Here is a 19,588-nt window from a genome sequence, read left to right as displayed (position 1 = left end):
TTTCCTCTTTGGATATAACCATGATTAACTAGCATGAGCCATGCACATTTTCAAAGAATTTCACACACTTAGTCACATATAAGCTCGGTAAGTCCTTCCTGAAACACCTTAGAGTACTTTACATCACTTCAAACAACAAAGACAATACACAGTTCAAAGAGAAAACTAACCAAACGAGTCTGACAATAAAGATGAGAGAAAAGAACATTGCAGGAAACCCAGAAAACTCTCTTAGGGACAGAAAACTAAATATAAATAATCAGCCCTCTCTGACTTGTAAGAAGAGTTACAACCCGGATGCTGGGATCTGAGAAAAACTTACCAGTATGTTCAACCCATTCATGGCTTGTGCAGCCTTAAAATCCTTCATTTGGTTCAGGGAAAGCTAGTAGAGATGCTTGAAATGGGAGAAATTTGTTCAGAAATGTTGGTTCTCTTTAGGAAACATCTAAGAATAGAGACCAGCAGAACAGGAAGATAACTCTGCAATATGTGGTGGGAAGTGGCAAGAACAAGGCAGTTGTTAAAAAAATAAAATAAATAATCTCAGGCATCCTACTGAAACAATGTAGGTTGCAGAATAAAGAGGTTCCTACGTGATACTGTAGTAACATCACTTAACACCCAGTTGTAAATTGAAAAATAATGACCATGTCTGCAAGCACCAAAACTCTGACCGTGCACCATTCCAGGGTCAAGCCCTGAGCACAGGAAAAGTATCAGAGGGGTAGCCAAGTTAGTCTGTAACAGGAAAAACGTAAACAACAATAGACTAGTAGCACCTTAAAGGCTAACAAAACATGTAGACGGTATCATGAGTTTTCGTGGGCACAGCCCACTTCTTCAGATGACAGGAGTTTTCACAGGAAAAGTAGTTTGGATGGCAAGATAACTGACAAGGGAAAATGAGATCCTCATTGAAGAGGCTCACTGAGCAGAATTCAGCTTGTTTTGTGTTCAGCTTGATCAAGTTGGTAGATATAGCCAAACATGAATACAGGTTGAACCTCTCTAATCCAAAACCTCCGGGACATGACTGATGCTGAACCAGAGAATTTGCTGGACCACGGGAAGTCAATACTGTCTAGCAGGAGTACCAACACTTTCACTGCTTAATGGGGTCAGACATTTTGGGGTAAATTAGAGCTAAATAACAGCACAGAACACCGACAGCCACGACTGGTGGCTGTAAACAAATTTTATGGGTCTGTGGGAAACTTGGCCACACCCATGATAAGTGGACATCCAGCTAATTAAAATCATGCTGGACCATGATGTTGCCAGACCATCGAGGTTCAACCTATATAACCTCCATTAACTAGCAGCACTGGATGCATTTTAGAGTGAACTCCACAAGGCAGCAATTCAAATGTGAAAATTAGACACCAGAAGGTCTTTTAAGTAACCTTTAAGCACGTGCGTTCCACTTCCTGGGAAATAGATGCTCCCCCCGACCCAATAATGTTGTCACTGGCAATTTCTGGGAGAGGAAGCAAAAGTCATTGTTAGCCACTGAGTAAAAACTTTAGTCTAAGAGTTCAGTATAAAGCAGAAACCAGACCCATAGAATAATATTCTTAAAGACTAGTTGTCATCTTCAGAAGTTTTTTTTTAATTTGTTCAATATTATGAATTGCACATTCTCCATTACGAGTGTTTCCTGCTTGGCTTTCCCAGTAATATGATATGCTGCAGTGATTTGTAAAAGGAAATCAAAATTAGTGTCTTCTGCTCATTATCATAATCCATTCATTAGCCTTAGACACTCCAGCAAATCTGATAGTCCTTAAGATTGAGGCATGAGTTTTTAAAGCTTTCCAATGTTTCTGCTGCCATGTCCCTACCAGTTATTTCCACCTCACTTCCACAATGAAATGGCTTTCTTTAGAGAAAGAACTTGTAAGAGTACATTTATGTGAAACAAATCAATGAAAGCAGGAAAGAAACCCCAGCCAGAACCATACTGTTTCTGATTCTTTCATTATGATTGTGACCAAGAAATACAAACATTTTTAGTATATATTTCAGTATTTTCCTATTCCCTCTCTGGATGTTAAATACAAAGTTTTATTTTAATGACTTGGTAAAACAACCCATATAGGCCCAGAAATTAGTCAGACTTCAAAATGGTTTTGGCAGAGATTTTCAGAGGCATGATTGTTGCAAAAATTATTAGTTTTGTGGAATCCTTACAGGCTTGATTATCCTAACATTGTTATATTACTCATCTCTACCCCATCCCAAAATATTTTAAATGTCCATAGATCATGTAATTCAGATATCTAGGTGAATATAGGTAAGATGGACTTGAGGGACTTACTCCACAGTCAGCACAAGTGAAAGCTCTTTTACAATACACTTGAGAATATTTGCTTTCAAGTCAGCCAAATAATGCGCCTGACTAGAGATGTTTGAAGAGTCATAAGATGGTAAAAGTTACACAGATTCAGCATGGCAGTTCTCAGAAAAACAAATACATTCATCTGTTCCGCTTGGTGGCTCCTAGGGGACTGTGCTCAAATCCTGGTTGTGCTGATGACAGCCAACACTATTTCTTTTGGGTAAGCTCCTCATGGAAAAGTTTACTTCTGAGGAGGAAGGTAAAGCAGCTATATTTGACAATGCCTTTGGAAAACCTCTTCAAATGCAGAGGTCCACAGTACTGCATGTTCAACACCCGTTCATATCAATGGGCACTCTACATGCACAGTTCCTGTGTTTACCCATTATTCCCTACCTAGTTGATATCAATATCAACTGTATTGTTAATAGGAGGAATGATGCAAATTAATTATCTTAATTAAAATGTCAAAAGAGAATTTGTGAATGTAAAGAATTAGTTTTTAGAAAGTATTTTGAGAGTTCTCTCTCATTCTGACCAATTTCATATTTCATAATAGAATGCAAAGCCTTGAAATAGGAGGCCTTCAATGTGGTAAACAAATTTTTGTGTTTGTAAAGTTCATTCTTGGAAAAAGCAGATGACAATGTCCTTTCAATCATTTTATTTTGATTTACTCTCTTTTGGCTTTAATACGATCTTAAAAGCATGAGAATAACGTTTTCCTTATTCATGTCCTTTGCATTTGGCCAATCATCGATTGATTTCCTGCCTTTCCTACGGATTTTAAAATTCACATGATTTGTTTCTAGCCCTCTTTGTGCACAAGCTTTATCAGTGCTACAAGATCAGCTTTGAAAATAATATTAGTTAACAATTGACAAACAAGCAGATCAGGGCTGGGAGAAACATCAATGTGTTTGTGAAAGTCTGTTAAAAACAGTGGTGGGTTATGTGTGTATGTTTAATTCCAAACAGTGGCATGATAATTTCCATAGACTTTCTAGTTTTGTTTTGTTTTTTTAAAACACAATAGCTATGTAGACTCCTTCAGGTATTTTCAATCTACAACAAAAATCAAAGAAGATCATATTTTAGGCCTTAATACTGGACAGTGTCCTTTAATTGTCCTTTGTTATGAAAATTAGCATACCACAAAATGCTGTAGATAGTTTTAATTAGCTTTAGTTTTAAAGCTTTAGATTTTATTATAAATGCATTTTATGAAATGGGAAGATCTGATGGAACAGTAAGAGATATTAACCCATGTTGAAAAGTTAAGAACATTAATTTCACTCCAAACACTCCCTACATTTCTTTTTTCCCCAGAGTATGACTACTGAAATATAGCTTTACAATAAATAACAGGAGTAACATTACAGGAATTGTATTTGTAGTGTGATATATGCACTTAAAGCTACTAGAAGCACTTAAAATGGGTCAATGTAGAGCACTCAACCGGTCATGCATTATTCTTAAAGCATCATGGGGATTTTAATTGTGCTACAGATAGAATTACTGTGTTATGAACATAGGCCTGGAGTTGGCCACTTCTTCCCCATGATGGGTAGCACTTTACTCCACCAGTCCCACAGAAAGCAATGGGAATACTGTACTATCCCACCCTGAGCAAAGATGGAAGTCTCTGGCCCATCTTCTGGGAATGGGGAGATGCCACTTACACAGAAAAACACATCAAATGACTAGTCCAAACCATTAAATGGCATAGAGCAGTGGCTCCCAACCTTTTTGAGGATATGGATCCCTTTACAATCTATTACAATTTTACATGCCCCCCCCCCCCCAAACAATATAGCTGTACCTGCAGCCTTCATGTCCCTCAGCCTGAGCCGTGGGAAGCAATGCAGCCTGAGGGACGTGCTGGCTGAGAGAGACTCTGCGCAGACACCCTACAGTGCTGCCATGAACCACAGGTTGGGAACCACTGACACAGAGAGTATATTTATAAAGTTTGCAGATGATACCAAGCTGTGAGGGGTTGCAACTGCTTTGGAAGATAGGATTATAATTCAAAATGATCTGGACAAACTGGAGAAATGGGCTGAAGCATACAGGATAAAATTCAATAAGGATAACATGCAAAGTACTTCACTTTCAGAGGAACAATCAGTTTCACACATACAGAACAGGAAGTGAATGTCTAGGAAAGAGTATTGTAGGAAGGGATTTGGAGGGTCATAGTGGACCACAAGCTAAATATGAGTCTACAGTGTAATACTGTGGGGAAAAAGGAGACATCATTCTGGGATATATTAGCAGGAGTGTTGTAAGCAAGACACAAGATGTAATTCTTCCATTCTACTCCACACAGATTAGGACTCAGTATTCTGTCCAGCTCTTGGTGTCACATTTTCCAGTTTGTCCACACCTTTCCTGAAGAATCCAGAGAAGAGCAAAATGTATTAAAGGTCTAGAAAACATGATCTATGTGGGAAAAGTGGAAGAACTGAGTTTGTTTAGTCTGGAAAAGACGATTAAGAAGGGACATAAAAGTTTTCAAATACCTAAAAGGTTGTTACAAGGAGAAGGGAGAAAAATAATCCTTAACTTCTAAAGGTAGGACAAGAAGCAATGGGCTTAAATTGCATCAAGAGAGTTTTAGATTGGACATCAGGAAAAACTTCCTGACATGGTGGTTAAGCACTGGAATAAATTGCCTAAGGAGGTTTCTCCATCAATGGAGATTTTTAAGAGCAAGGTAGACAAACACCAGTCAGGGATGGTCTAGACCAGGAAAGTCAAACTCAAAGCCTACAAACGAAAACTGATAGCTTTAAGGGCCACCAATGTACTTCTATCGGAAAGTCATAATTATTTATTATTATAGATTATGTTTTAGGTATATTGTATAATATTTTTTCAGGTCTTGTTTGAATATAATACAATAATTTGATGTTTAAAATTGGTGTTAATTGTTAAATATAAATAGAAAGTACTTTTTAATTATTTTATATGATACATAACTTGTTTTGTTTTTAAATAAAAACAAGTATAGACCAAAACAATAAGGGAGAGACTCATAATAATTGCTTCAGCCTGGCAAACAACAGTCTTTGAATTTTCTTTAAAGACACACAGTATAAAACAGGTACATGCTGATTCTTTTTTTTGCCCTGGAATTTAAATGACATCTGTATTGGCTGCCTTATTCTGCATCCATTCCCTCCTCCCCCACCTGCTCTAAGTGTCTATTTGTCCCCAGAAACAAATCGAGTGGCATGCAAAGCTGCCCTTTATGCTATCCTTAGGATTTCTTAAACTTTGCACTTTCAAAGGTATATGTAATATTCTTACACAGATAATCCATGCAAGACTAACAAGTTAATTGCCCTTTGGCTGACTGATGTACAAGTGCATATTTATTAGCAATATTAGTATGCCCCGGTTACCCTTGACTGGCTGGTACTTATTAGATATAAAACTGGATAATTTCCTTTTCCTTTTTTATCTTTAAAGCAGATGTTATTTGAGCCAAATGGGTATCCTTCAGAAATTGGAAACCCATCCCAAGTTAAGTCTATAGAGCAGAGTGAAATAAGGATAGGTAAAATGTAGGAGATATCAGGTGTGCAAAGTGGGAATTGATGAGCAAACAGCCAAAACATGATCAAAAATTGATAAAAGGAAATTTTTTTTTACCCAATTCATCTGTGGAACTCACTGCCATTAAATAGCAATGAGGTCAAAGGTTTGTAAGATTTTTAAAAGGATGAAGGCTTATTGATAATGAAAACATATAAAATACCATAGATAGGATAAAAAACAGATTAAAACCCATTCATGTTTCAGGTCATAAGCCAGCCACAAACTGATGGGGGTGACGAAGAAACATTCCCTATCCAGAGATAACTGTCCACTGTAGTTTGTGAACATGTGCGAGCATACTCACACCCCATTCTATGACATCTTGTATTGGCCACTTTTGTAGCTACAATACTGGACTAGACTAAAGGGTCCCATTGTCTGATTTGGCAATGCCTACATTCCAAGAGAATCATATGACAACTATTAACACAGTACAGTTAGGTACTTAAAACTCAGGATACATGAAAATTAAATTGCGAACCACAAATCAGCCCCTTGTGTGTGTATATATTACAGTACTCTTGATTCCATTCCATGGAAAAAAACTGTATGCGATCATATTATTTGAGAAACAGTATGTGACATCATGCAATTAACACTGAATTGTATGCTTGTACAAGGGGAAGAGCTAAAGGGTTGTGGTCCAATGCCTCTCCCCTCCCCCAGAACCAGGCACCCCCAACCTAATGCCACCCTCAGAGCCAGGCACCCCTCAGACACCCCCAACCTAATGCCTCCCCCTCCCCCAGAGCCAGGCACTCCCAGCTCCCTCCCCAACCCAATGCCTCCCCCAGAGTCAGGCACTCCCATCCCACCCAACCTAATGTCTGGGTCCCATCGTTGCCACACACTTCTTCCTCAGGTGCTGGGGCGGCGTGAGCACAGCAGCCAGCTGTGAGCAGGCACTTGATGCCTGTGCAGAGCGGCTCAGCCAGCCATGAGCATGTGCTGGGTGCCGTGCACAAAGTGGCCCAGGCTAGCTGTCAGCAGTCACTGTGGCACTGTGCGCAGAGCAGCTGTCCGGCTGTGATCTGCACTGGACCACATGCTCCGAGTGGCCAGCGGGCCTGTCATGATCTTGAGGGTTAGCCAGCAGCCTGAGGATTAAGGAGTTAACATACCTTACCCAGGTAGAGTTGGCCAATAGGAATGTAGGTAGGAATTTCAAACTGGGACAAAGGAATTTTTTGGTTTCTCGCTCCTTTGTCCTGAACAGTATCTCTCCAGCTACTGAGGTAGTCAGACAGAATGTCTCCCTCCAAGAATAGACTCTTCACTCTTCTGTAAGTAGGGTAAAGTTTAGATAAATCCATTTGGTTTGGAAAATGGGATCTGATATCTGTGCACTTTTTAAAAATGTCTTTTTGCTCTCTCTTGTAACGAAGTTCTAGGCCCATGGTGGGGTTCTCCCACCATGAGTATTACTTTGTGACTTTTCCATCTAGTCATGATGCTTGCAACAGGAATATTATGGTGATAATAAAAGTTCTTTCTCTTTTCTTTTATTAACCTGGTATTGGTTAACTTTTGTGTCCTGGTTTTACTTTAGGGGGTGAGATTTCCCAAGTAATCTCTCCTTGGTTTCTTTATTATTACTTGGGTAGTGGCAGTGGAGTTTTTATCCCCAAAATCTAGGTTGTTAAGATTTTGGAGGGGAAGTTTATACCAAAGCCTGGAAAGATAAGGTTTTGGGGTACTTTTGCTGGCCCCCACTTCTGCACTTATCATGCCAGAGTGGAGAAGGAGCCGTGACAGGGTCACACTTCATTCTTTTATAAAATGTAGTGGCAGGCTGCAAAAAAATTCAATCAGGCTGCATGCGGCCCTCCAGATGCCTGATTGACATGTCTGGTCTAGACAGTGCTTGGTCCTGCCATGAAGGGACTGGACTTGATGACTTCTCAAGGTTCCTTCCAGTCCTATGATTCTTTGTCTCTGGGCTGGATTCTTTCACCTTCACCTCACTAAATAGCATTTTATTCCAGCAGACCCACTGAAATTAATAGCATTCTTCCCCAGAGTAAGGTACTGAATAATGTGACTTAAGCTATGTCTACACTTGGAGCTAGGGGTATTATTTCCAGCTCACATAGATGTTTTTGTGTTGGGTCTCATCAAGCTAGCACTAGGGATGTTAAAAATCAAGCTAGCAATAAGGGAATTTTTGGTAAACGTGTAAAGTTTTTAGTAAAATTTCAGCAACTACATTTATACGAGGGAGAGGAAGTGGCTCTGCGGGAGCCAGTACATGCTGGAAGCTGGCTTTTAAGTGTGTACCAGCTCTGGCAGAGCCACCTGCTTCTCCCCCATCCCCAGGCTGCTGTCTCTTCCTCTGGCAGCAGCGTGCGCAAAGGAGGGGCAGGTGAGAGCTGATGCTCGTGGGGAGCCTACTTAAAAGCAGTCTCCCTGCAAGCACGGTTTCCTGTCTGCTCCCCACTCTGCACGCATGCTGCTGCCTCTGATAAAGAGACAGCAGCACAGTTGGAAGGTCTGCAGGGGGCCTTGCATGTAACCATGAAGTTTAACTGATGAGCCCAAGCGCATAGGTTAACTGTTAAAATGTTTACACTAATACAGCCTTAGGTAGCATGATAAAAACTGTAGCCACAAAATCATGGGTAGCAGTGAATGGCAGTAAGGCTATCCACACTCAATACTCACCTGCCTGGACTCTGTGCCTATGTGCTCAGGGCAGCTAGCCTATACCACCGCTCACCACTGTCCATATTATTGCAGCTACACTACTATTTACCACACTAGCTCACGGAGAGCTTGCACAAATATGTCTGTGTGAGATGTAGCCTAAATATGGCAGCATTTAGCCTTCTATGTAGCTAAATTGCTTACTGAAATGGAACACAGATTTGAGGTGCGACCAAACAAGAATACAAATCACAGCTCACAAGTCAAAAAGCATGAAAAAAGTTGATGAGTTGACAAGTTAATTAACAGATATCCTAAAAAAAGTCTAACTGGTACAAACAAAACATTTTAGTCCATTGATTTAATATCTTCATTAGATTGATTACATTTTTTAAAAAAATCTCAACAGGGAAGCATGAATCTCATAAACCTCAAAACTGATGCCTTAATTAAGCAAATTAGAAGCTCAATGCAGTAACATGCATTATGGAAATATTTTGAGACACACCAGGCCAAAGTTCAGGTGGCATCACTCACTTGCGGTATTGCCACAAGAGATTCCACATATAATATCAGGATGATATTATACACATAAGGTAAACTTTTTAAAAGTGCCTATGGGTACATCCTAGCTAGATTAAAGCTACCACAGGTATGCCTACCCAATCTGCAATCATACATCGAGTCACAGTGTAGACATATCCTATGGCATTCAGAATGATATCTGACAGGATAACTATCCATAAAGAATGATATATTAGGGACGTACAAAAAGCTCAAAGCTCGTCAAGCCGCATACTCATTGTGAGGTGCAGATAAGAATAATATTTAAGGAACTAGGGATGTAACCCATAGGTGCTGGAGCAGCACTGGTAGGGGGCTACTCCAGGCCCGTGGGGCCCACCCGAGGCAGAGGTGCTCCCGCCTAGTCAGAGCAGCTCCCACCGGCAGCTCCAGCCCGCCCCCCGCTTTATCGGTTAACCAGTTAAACTTAACTTTTAACCAGTTAACTAACTAAATGGGATTTTGCATCCCTATAAGGAATAATGTATTTATATTTAATAATGTATTTATAAGTCTATAAGCTTTATAGACCTAAGAGTAGAAACTGATTGCTGCAGGAGCATGTATGGGTAATGTCTGATTCAAGCAAGAGGGAGATGTCACCCCCTGCCTAGTCAGCTGGGAAGATAAGAATGTTTACTCTTGCCAAATCCCAGAGCAGTTAATGGAAAACCATCAGACAATGACAAAACAAACAATCAAACCCACATAAAAGCTAGAAAAAAAAATCTCTACAGCAAGGCAAGGGTTTGCCCTGCCTAAGAACAGAAACAAAAAGACTATTTTCACTGTAACAGCTTGCAGGGGAAGAGAGGTACAATATCCATTTACTATGGGAAAACCACTAACTGAAAGTACAGTAGATGTTTTTATTAACTTTTAGATCCTGGTCATAAAGAAACCAACTAGCTCTTCAATGGACTGGACTTTGAGGGGAAGAGAGGGGGAATGCTTACTATATTAGCTAGGAAACTTTTTGATTAATGTAGACCCAAGTTTGCATTTTATGTTTTGTATTGTATTATGACCATTTATTTTCCTCCACACGCTCTAGTTTCTAGTGCAAGCTCTATTCTCTCTTATGTAACCCTCTTCTTGATTTACTTTTAAGTGCTAACATGAACTATGGTGGTTTGCAGTAAAATTGGTCAACTGGGGAACACAGCTCCTTTGGGAACACAAGATCTGAAATTTCCATGAGTAGTCAGTGTCAAGGACTAAATATCACAAGAGAATGATTCAAGGAAGGTTGGGGGATGGGATGGAACTATTACCATTCAAGACAAAGGCTTGGTCTATAATATATCATTACATCAACCTAATTATGTTAGTGTCTACCCTATAGTCTTTGCTCCTGCTGACCTAAGTGCCCACTACATCGACATATAATTCCACTCCAGAAGCAACGTAGGGTGTTTCACTGTAGCTAGGACAACACAGTGTCCCTGTAGACCAGGGCTACTCAACTTTGGAAGTTCCGGGGGCAACAATGATACTTACAGTACATGCTGAGGGCCACAACTTGTGTGACTGCATATACATGAAAATATATACGCAAATAGCTTCTTTCACACTGACGGGCATGAATACAAAGATTAAGGCAAGACTACACAACACACAGGTCCCATTTAAGTCAGTTTGCTGATATTAATAAAAGCAATATTTACCCGATTTCCACCCATGACAGCACTTTTAATGAGCAATGACAGTCCAGGAATTTAACTACTAAAACGCATATCAACAGAAGACCATTATACTGACTACTTTTTTGCTTTGGCTCCCACCTGCAGGCCACGTGTTGAGTCCCACGTAAACCCAAACTGCACTGCGGGCCGCAAACAAATGGGCCGCAGGCTGCATGCAGCCTGCAGGCCACATGTGGAGTAGTCCTGCTATAGTCACTGCATTACTTTTATCTACTGGCTTCTGGGGAGCTATGAAATTGACTGGAAAGATGACTGGGCACTTGGCTTTCTAAGCTGGGGTACCACCCAGGCTCCTGGCTCAGGCTGCTGCCTAAACTCCCTGTGAGCAGTCTTGTTGCCTTCCACCAACCCCCTTCACTAGAGGCAGAGTAACAAAATGACTCACTGTTTTGGGTACCCGAAGAACCCTCACAGGCAGTCTCTTCTTTGACTGTTCTAAAGTCCTGGGCAGGTTATGAGGCAATATGTCCCAGGACTCAACACACACAAGCAGGGAAGTTGGAGAAGCATGACAAAAGCATAATAAGATTTCTCGAGCAATGTGTGCACTCAGGAAGTTTAACAGTCTTCTCAAAATACACTGCTACTGTGAAATGGGCAATACCCTAAAGAGAAAAAAAGTGCTAGGACCATTGATTTAGAGCTAGATCCTACAACTATATCCACCAAGATGTGGGCGTTTCCCCACATGGATTCAGTTATAGGATCTTGCCCCTTGTAATGATTATTCATAGTGATATCACCTCTGAAAAGCTAAGCCAAAAGTTTTGTTTGTGTGCAGAGTTTTAAAAACATTTCATAATTAAGCTATAAGACATGACAGACATTTACTGACAGTTATTGCAGCACTCTCTGCATGTGTTATTTAAACCCAAGATAAGAAATTAAGACCAAATAACTTTAATCTCCTTACAAATGCAATAATGCCTTAACTATGCCCAGCATGAAAATGTGGGGCTATTAAATAATTTTTGAAGTGATAAGAATCTTACTCAGGGATTATTTACAATGGTTTACATGTTGATTAGGCAATCAAAAAAAAAATCTGTGTGTATGTCTTTAAAAGTGGCCCAGAAAAAAAAATGAGTTTTTCCCCTTTTTCTGCCCTTCCCCTGTACCTCATAATGTACAAGCAGGGGATCTGACCAGGCCACCCTCTCCAAACCCCACCTGTTCTTTACATTAGCAGTATTAAGTTTGATATTTTCTGTGCTGCTGGAAATCTTTCTTCATGGACTGAAACATGAATTGAGACTTTTGCAGACTTTACTAGGAGGATGTGGGAGTTGGATATTCAAGGAGAGCTTTTCTTCCAGCTATTGTACTTGTTTGAGTTACACAAACCTTAAAAACAAAAGCAAACAAAAACAAAAAAACCATCTGGTTTTTAACTGTCTGAACAAAGATCACTTCCATGTTTTCTTTAATATCTAAAAATTTCTACTAGCTCTAAAATCATCCCATACATCTTCCACAAAAAATAGGAGAGCTACTGTTTCAATTTCCAATTCAAAACACAAGAAGAAATATCATACATGCCTTCATAAAGAAGCAAAAAACCAAAAAGTATGGACTTTTTATTTTTTTGCACTTTGCGGGGTCCACTTTTAAGCCACTTCAAAACCACAGTAGTTTCCTGGACTAGATAATCAGAACAGAAAAATCTCTCTTGCTGAAATAACTTTGTAGCTTTAGGATTTAGTAAAAATGTTTTCATGCATAATTCAGGTGGCTTCTACCACTTTTAGTGGCCTCTGTCAACCATCACCCACAGAGTCAAAAGAGGGAAGTCAAAATCCCGCTTGCAATAGCAACTCCAAAACAAATACTGCACCAAAATGAGAGCCTATTTCTTCAGAAAGCAGCTTATGGAGGCTGGACAAGGGCCTAATGAACAAGGACTTCCTCAGAGCAAGCCTTAACCACAGTTTTAGAACTGGTGCTGAACAAAGAGTTAAATTGGGTGCACCTCTATAATCAATTCTGACCCATCATGTTCATTTCATAGGGATGATCTTATGCAGGGTGTATCATCAACTGACTAGTCAGTAATAGATTAACATTAACTAATATAACTGTAAGATTTTTGGTAAACAGAACACAAAGGTAGGCTTTGCCATGACTAGCAACTCACATCTGCCTCCTGGAACAAGCATTGGTGTAGTGTCTCCATTAAAATTTACAATCATATTCTTTAACAAGTTATTAAGTAGGATTGAACAGTCAAGATTAGAGATACCTTGGGGTAAAACTCTCTTGAAATCAATGGAAGCTTTGCCCGAGTAAAAATTATAGAATTTGACCCCATGTAGTTGCATGCCAAGGTGTAGAATAGGGGTGGGCAATAATTTTTGTAGGGGGCCACTTAATGAATTTTGGTACATGGTCATGGGCCAGCTCCACCCCCAGGAAGAGCTGGGCCTGGGATTGAAGAGGCGGGGCTGAGGACTAACCTCCCCACAGAGTTGTCTGGGGCAGGAGGCTTTGAATTAAAAACACAATAAAGGGCTCGCAACTCCCAGCCCCACTGCTACCACCTTGCCAGGATGGTACGCAGAGCTGCTGCAGCTATTTAAAAGGTTCGCAACTCCAGCCCCTGCTGGGTGAGTGCTGCAACCATGAGCCATTTAAATAGGATCCTGCTGCCAGAGCCACTGCCTGGAAATTCGGTGGCATGGGCAGCAGGGTATAAACAAAGTGGCCAGATGCAGTCCATGGGCCAGATCAAAGTGTTAGGCAGGCTGGAGCCAGCCCCCAGGCTGCATCTTGCCCAGCCCTGGTGTCAAAGCTTCATTTCAGTTACATAAGGATGAAAACAGCTTTTTTAGAAGGGAGTGCTAGTCAATTAAAGTACACTCAAAGAGTTAATAGCTGGCCTATGTACTTCCAATGTGCAAGAGCAAGCTCTTAATATCACTAAAGCTCTCCAGTGTCAAAATGCAGTTATATACAGTTTATCACCAGGGTGGCCAAGCATCCGGCTTTTGAATGGAACGCCTGGTTGACAAGGGCCGCCCTGGGGGCTCCGGTAAGCACTGCTGGCTGGGCTGGTAAAAGTCTAAGTGGCTTTCAGCAGGGAGGCCGGCCAAGTGCCTGTCTGGCTCAGAGCAGATCCCAGAAGCAGTCGACAAATCCCTCTGACTCCTAGGTGCAGAGGCAGCCAAGGGAGCACCGCATGCTGCCTCTCCTCTATGGGAACCCTGGCCAATGGGCACTGCAGGGATGGTGCCTGCAGGCAGGGGCAACACGCGGAGCCTCCCCCTCCCTGCCCCTGTGCTAAGGAGCCAGAGGGACAAGCAGGCCACTTCCTGGGAGCCACCTGACAAAAGTGCCCCCCAGAGCCTGCACCTTAACTCTTGCCCAGCCCAGAGCTTCTTCCTGGAATCCCAAACCCTTCATCCGTGGTCCCTGCCCAGAGCCCCTACCCTCAGCTAGGGCCTGACCCTTTCTGCTTCCCAACTCTCTGCCCCAGAACAGAGCCCCTCCTGCACTCCAAACCCCTCCGTTCCCGCCTAGCGTTCCCTTCTGAAACTCAGACCCCTCATCCCTGGCCCCACCCCAGAGCCTGCATCCCCAGCCAGAGCCCTCATCACCTCCCCCCTCCCTAGCCCAGAACTCCCTCCTGCACCCTGTAATCCTAATCTCTGATCTCACCCCAACATAGGCACCCACTTCCCCTCTAGCCAAGGGTACTCGCTAAGGATGTTAAGCACTAGTCAATTCCACCCCCCCTTTCTGCCTCTATAGAGGCAGAAGGGCGGGGGGGGGGGGGGAGAACAGGTACTTCAAAGCAGCAGTGCCACACAGCTGAGCCAGGGATCAGCTATGTGGCACCACTTTGAAACCCCAAGCCAGCGTTTCAAAGGGGGAGCCACCACACAGCTGATCCACAAATCAGCTCTGTGGTGCTGCCCCTTTAAAACACTGAAGCACTGTGGAGCCCAGGATCAGCTGGGGAGTCCTCAGCTGACTCTGGACTCCACAACGCTGACACTTTGAAATGCCAAGGGCATTTCAAAGGGGCAGCGGCCGCACAGCTGAGTGGGGGATCAGCTGTGCGGTGCTGCCCCTTTGAAATGCCAATGTGGTGTTTTAAAGGGGCAGCACCACACATCTAAGATGAGGATCAGCTGTGCAGCTGCTGCCCCTTGCGCCATGGAGCCTGGGGTCAGCAGGGGACTCCCCAACTGATCCCGGGCTCCAAGCGGCATTTCAACGGAACCCGTGATCAGCTGGGGAGTCCAACTGATCCTGGGTTCTGCTGAAATGCCACACAGAACTGGGGCCAGCTGGGGTGTGTCCTGCTGACTCCGGGATCCTTGGCTTTGAAATGCACAAGAGCCCCCATGGGGGACTCTTGTACATTTCAAAGCAGGCACGCCCACGTGCAGCCTGGAATCAGTGGGACTGCTTGCTAGCCCCGGGCTGTACCTGACGTTCCGCATTCCTCCTTTGAAATGCATAAGAGCCCCTGCTGGTGCTCTTGTACATTTCAAAGGAGGAACGCGGAAATACCTATTGACTAGTTGAGTAGTCAATGGAAATTCCATCAACTACTCGATTAGTCAATTAACAGCAATGTAACATCCTTTGTACTCTCAATTCTCTCCTTCACCCCAAGTTGCCACCTTCACCCCACCTCTTCCCACTCATACTCCCTCTCCCAAGCATTCCTTGGCTCAGCTCCTTCCTGTACCTCCCAGAGCATCCTGAACTCTGTGAAACAGCTATTTACAGAGGGCAGAAGGTGTGGGGAGGGGAGAGGGGAGGACCTGCCCAGCAGGACTGCTCCTCAGGGCCCTGGACTGGAACCACAGTTGGGGGTAGCTGCTGAGTCCCAGGCACGGAGCTGATGGTCAGACATTTGGGACCTGCAGTGGAGCTCCCAGACCTGGGACCCGAGGCAACAGTGGAACCTGCGGACCCAGTGGCTACGACTCCCAGAAGCAGCGGGGCCACCAGCCAGGACCCCGGGCATCAGAGGGGCCTTTGGCCCCCGCTGGTGTCTGGGACCCCAGCACAGAGTGCAAAATCTGGGAGACCTCCTACTTATGCTGGAGCACACATGGAATCAGTGCCTATGCACTCCAAGCCTGCACTCATGTCTGGAGCCCTAACCCCCTCCTGTATGCCAATACCCTCCCCCAGGCCGGAGAAAATGGGCAAGTGCGAGGGAGAGTGAGTAATGGGGGGTGGTAGGAGTGAGGGGGTGGGATGGGTGCAGGACAAGAATGTTCGGTTCTCTGTGAATAGAAAGTTGGAACCCTGTTTACCCCTTACATTTCAAATGAGGTTTTACCACCAGACATCATGAGAGAGTTAAAAGCCATAGATCCTCAAGGGAAAGGAAAGATCTGCAATTAAGATATTATACACAGCACAGTGAACAAGGCATTCATTGAGTCTAACTGATTTCTAATTTATCAACTAACACATCATTTTGGTGTAAAATAATGAACTTATTACCACACTAATGGCAGGTGGAAAGCAGCTAATGCACAATGCCACACACACTGATTTACAGGAGATGCCATCAAACAAAAGATGCACAAAAATGGAGACCCCACTCATTTTCAATACATTTTGTTGGAATTTAAATATACATCTGTTCACATTCCTATTAAAAAGTACAAAACAACAACAAAAAGGGATGAATATACCAGAAAAGGAGAAAAATTCGACATGGCAGCGGGCATGCAAAGAACACCGGGGAAGCCAACAATAGCTAGTGCATCAGAGCTCTCATTATCAGCAAACCGGCAAAGAGAAACTCAAAGGCTTCTCAGCTTTTTATCTCCTGGACAGGTTTGAGTGGACTTTGTGGCAGGGTGCTCCCAGAAGCTCTCCCCTTTGTGCTCCGAGAAGCTCTCCCCTTGCAGCCGGGGTGCTGCAAAGATTTGTATAGAGAGGGTGCTAAGAGCACTGGCCCAAACTGTGTGACCCCCCCTATGTGATGGAAATCACTACAAGCTAGGGGGTGGGACAGCTCCCTTTGATCCCCTAGTTCCAGCTCCTATGCCTGGCAGTCCTGGAGAGGAGGCAGAACTGCTGCTTAGGGGGGTTATCCACCTTCCCAAAGCCTAGACAGAAAAACCTGACTGGACTGTGGGTGCATCTGCTGGCTGCCCTGGGACAGCAGGAGGTGTCTAGGCTTCAGCGCCATGCCCCAGCACCAAGCAGACACTCGGAAAAGGGAAATCCTGGGATTTTTCAGCTCATTGAGCACCTTGAGCTGCTAACTCTGGCGGGGAAGTGGGGGGTGGAGGGTGTCTACCCAGAAGACTGATCCAATGGGCATCGCAACAGCCGCTCTTCGCTCCTTCTCCATGTAGCACCTGGGGGGACACCCCCCCCCCCAACTCTCCCCTTCATTGAAGTTTCTGTCTCCTCTCTGCTCAGAAATCAAACAGGGGCAGTGCTCGCTGTTCCCAACCCGCAGGGAATTAGCGAGCCGCCCGGCCGAGCGCGACAAGACCGGGGCGGGAGAAAAGGCACAGAAAGTTCCTGCCACCCCCCGCGCCAAGCCACCAGTGGGCGGGCACCCGGCCGGCCAGCCCGCAACACTCAGCGCCGGGCGGAGAGAAGCAGCGGGAGCGCCGCGATCGGCCCCCTACGGAGAGCCAGGGCACCACCGCACTGGGCTCCCACCTACCCCCGCCCATCACACAAACTTCACGGCGGCCCCAGAGGAAACCTCAGCCCCTGCCCCGCTCCCCACCCATCCACCCGCCCTGCACTGGACGGTACCTGGGGAAGCGGCTGCCGGTGGATGCATCAGCTGCGGCACTGGCAGCCCAGGCGCCTGCCCCGCCACGGACCCCCGCGCACAGCGCCGGAGCTGCAACTTGGCGGCTGGCTCCGAAGGTCCCAGCAAAGGAGCCCGGCTGCGGCTGCTGCAGGGAGGGGCCGCCCCGCCGGGGTGCTGGTGCTGCTGCCGCGTCCCGGCTGGCTGGGGGTGCCTGCCGGAGCCCGCTAGCCAGCGATTGGGTCCCCCTCGCCCGGCTCCGCGCAGGGGCGGGAGCTGCCCCCCGCCTTCGGCGCCGCCTCTCCCGGCTCCCCCCACGCCAGCGAGGCGGCCCCGCCGAGCACCTGGGGCCAGCGGGCGGCTCCTCCCCCGGACTCTGGACGAGCGCTGCCCCCTGGAGCGGGACGCGGGAGGGGCAGGCTGAAGGGCCCGCTCAGCAGGAGCTTGGCAGGGCGGGTCGGGGCAGGGTGGGTGTGGCCGAGGGAGGGGCCGGGAGAAAGTCCTGCTTAGCCCCCTCCCCCCGGCTGGGTCGCTGCACCGCCTCGCCCCGCTGCGACCCCTTCCACAGCTCGTGCGAAAGACACGAGGTCCGGCTGCAAGACCCTGGCGGAAAAGCAGCGACCTTGTGTTTTGCTAGGCGGGGTGAGGGAAGGTGACAGCAGCCAGCATCGGACCCGCCAATAACTGATCCCGGCCAAGCTTTACTGGGAGCCTCGGAGGCACCTTCTTCCCTTGTGTAACTCAGCCCGGCCGGCTCTCCACGTTGAAACTCGGCCAAGCCAAGCCGGGATTGGTCTCTCTTCCGATATTAGTTTGGCGTTTGGCTTTTACCCTGTGCCAGAATAAAGTTGGCCAGTTGTTTTAAACGCTGTTTTTTTATTCGGAGACAAAACGTGTGTGACATTTCCAAACGAATGTCCTACAACGTACATGTTATGCTGTAACTCAGGGTTTACACTGTTGGGGGTCAAATTCTGCTCTTAGTTATGCCTCGGGAAATCAATAGTCACGCCACATCAGGGAGGCTACTCCAGATTAAAACCAGTAAAGCCAACCAGAAGCCCACGGTAAAAATACTGCCGGAGGACTGGGAACACCTGGATTTAATATCTGTCAGACTACCTCTGTTACCCCTGGGAAATCGCTTAATCTCTCCGTGTCTAATTTACCTCTCTATAAATTGGAAGGAATGTTTCCCTACCTAACAGGGGTATTACTAGGAAAAACATATTAATATTTGCAATGAATATTGATACTACAGCAATGGTATAAAGAGCTAGACAGCTGTACCTATATGTGCAAAGAACACATTTTCAAATTACCAAATGACAAAAATAAAATCTCCCATAATGAATATTAGCAAAACACCCTTAATTATTAATACATTTCAAATTTTATCTAGTGTTTATCCAGAGAACAGATTTGTCGTCTTCATGCAATTACTTTCTTTTTCAATAAGTTTTCCAGCTTTTATATATTCTGTACTAGAAGATTTACCCCAGCATTGCTCAGGTCCTCAACTCAATTAAGTTTTGGTGTCTGGAAAATAAAATTAAGATGTACATGCTTCATTTAAATAATTTCCATGGGGTGAGCTGTGGAATTAGCTATTCAGTATGTGGGCTGTCCTGGGGAGAGAGGACAAACCCTGCCTTCTCTCACAACAGCAGTGTGGGGACAGATGAGAAGTGCCGCTTCATGGCCAGGGCAGCTCCCATGGGCACAGCTGGGGAGGGTCAAGGTTTGTCTGCCCCTGTGCTCTCTAGCCAGAGTGAGGAATGCAGCAAACTGTGCACTTCCTCCCCTCACTGCCTGACAAAGGGGAACAATCAGCAATGTTCTCAAAAGAATTGGGGTTGGAGGGTGTGCACTTGGAGGGTGGTAGGCACTTAGCTGTAGCAGTCCGGGGTGGGAGAAGCTGTAGCTCCAGCCAGCCCCTTTCACCTGCCTGGTAATTCTGTCTCTTTTCTATGTGGCTTTCTG

The 19,588-nt window shown here is 44.9% G+C and overlaps 1 protein-coding gene across 2 annotated transcripts in view; it reads right to left on the bottom strand.

Moving 5' to 3' along the window:
- The window catches only part of KCNG2 (potassium voltage-gated channel modifier subfamily G member 2), an 83,831-nt gene extending 65,097 nt beyond the window's left edge, over positions 1-18,734 (bottom strand). The window contains exon 1 of one of the 2 annotated variants that reach the window (XM_075921115.1): positions 17,608-18,734. The gene's annotated coding sequence lies outside the window, so the exon portion shown is untranslated. The remainder of the gene's footprint in view (positions 1-17,607) is intronic. The other variant, XM_075921114.1, reaches the window with a different exon arrangement.
- Positions 18,735-19,588: the final 854 nt, after the last annotated feature.

This window comes from Pelodiscus sinensis, chromosome 2, assembly GCF_049634645.1.
Source record: "Pelodiscus sinensis isolate JC-2024 chromosome 2, ASM4963464v1, whole genome shotgun sequence".
NCBI lineage: Eukaryota > Metazoa > Chordata > Testudines > Trionychidae > Pelodiscus > Pelodiscus sinensis.
This window is presented reverse-complemented; position numbering and strand designations above follow the sequence as displayed.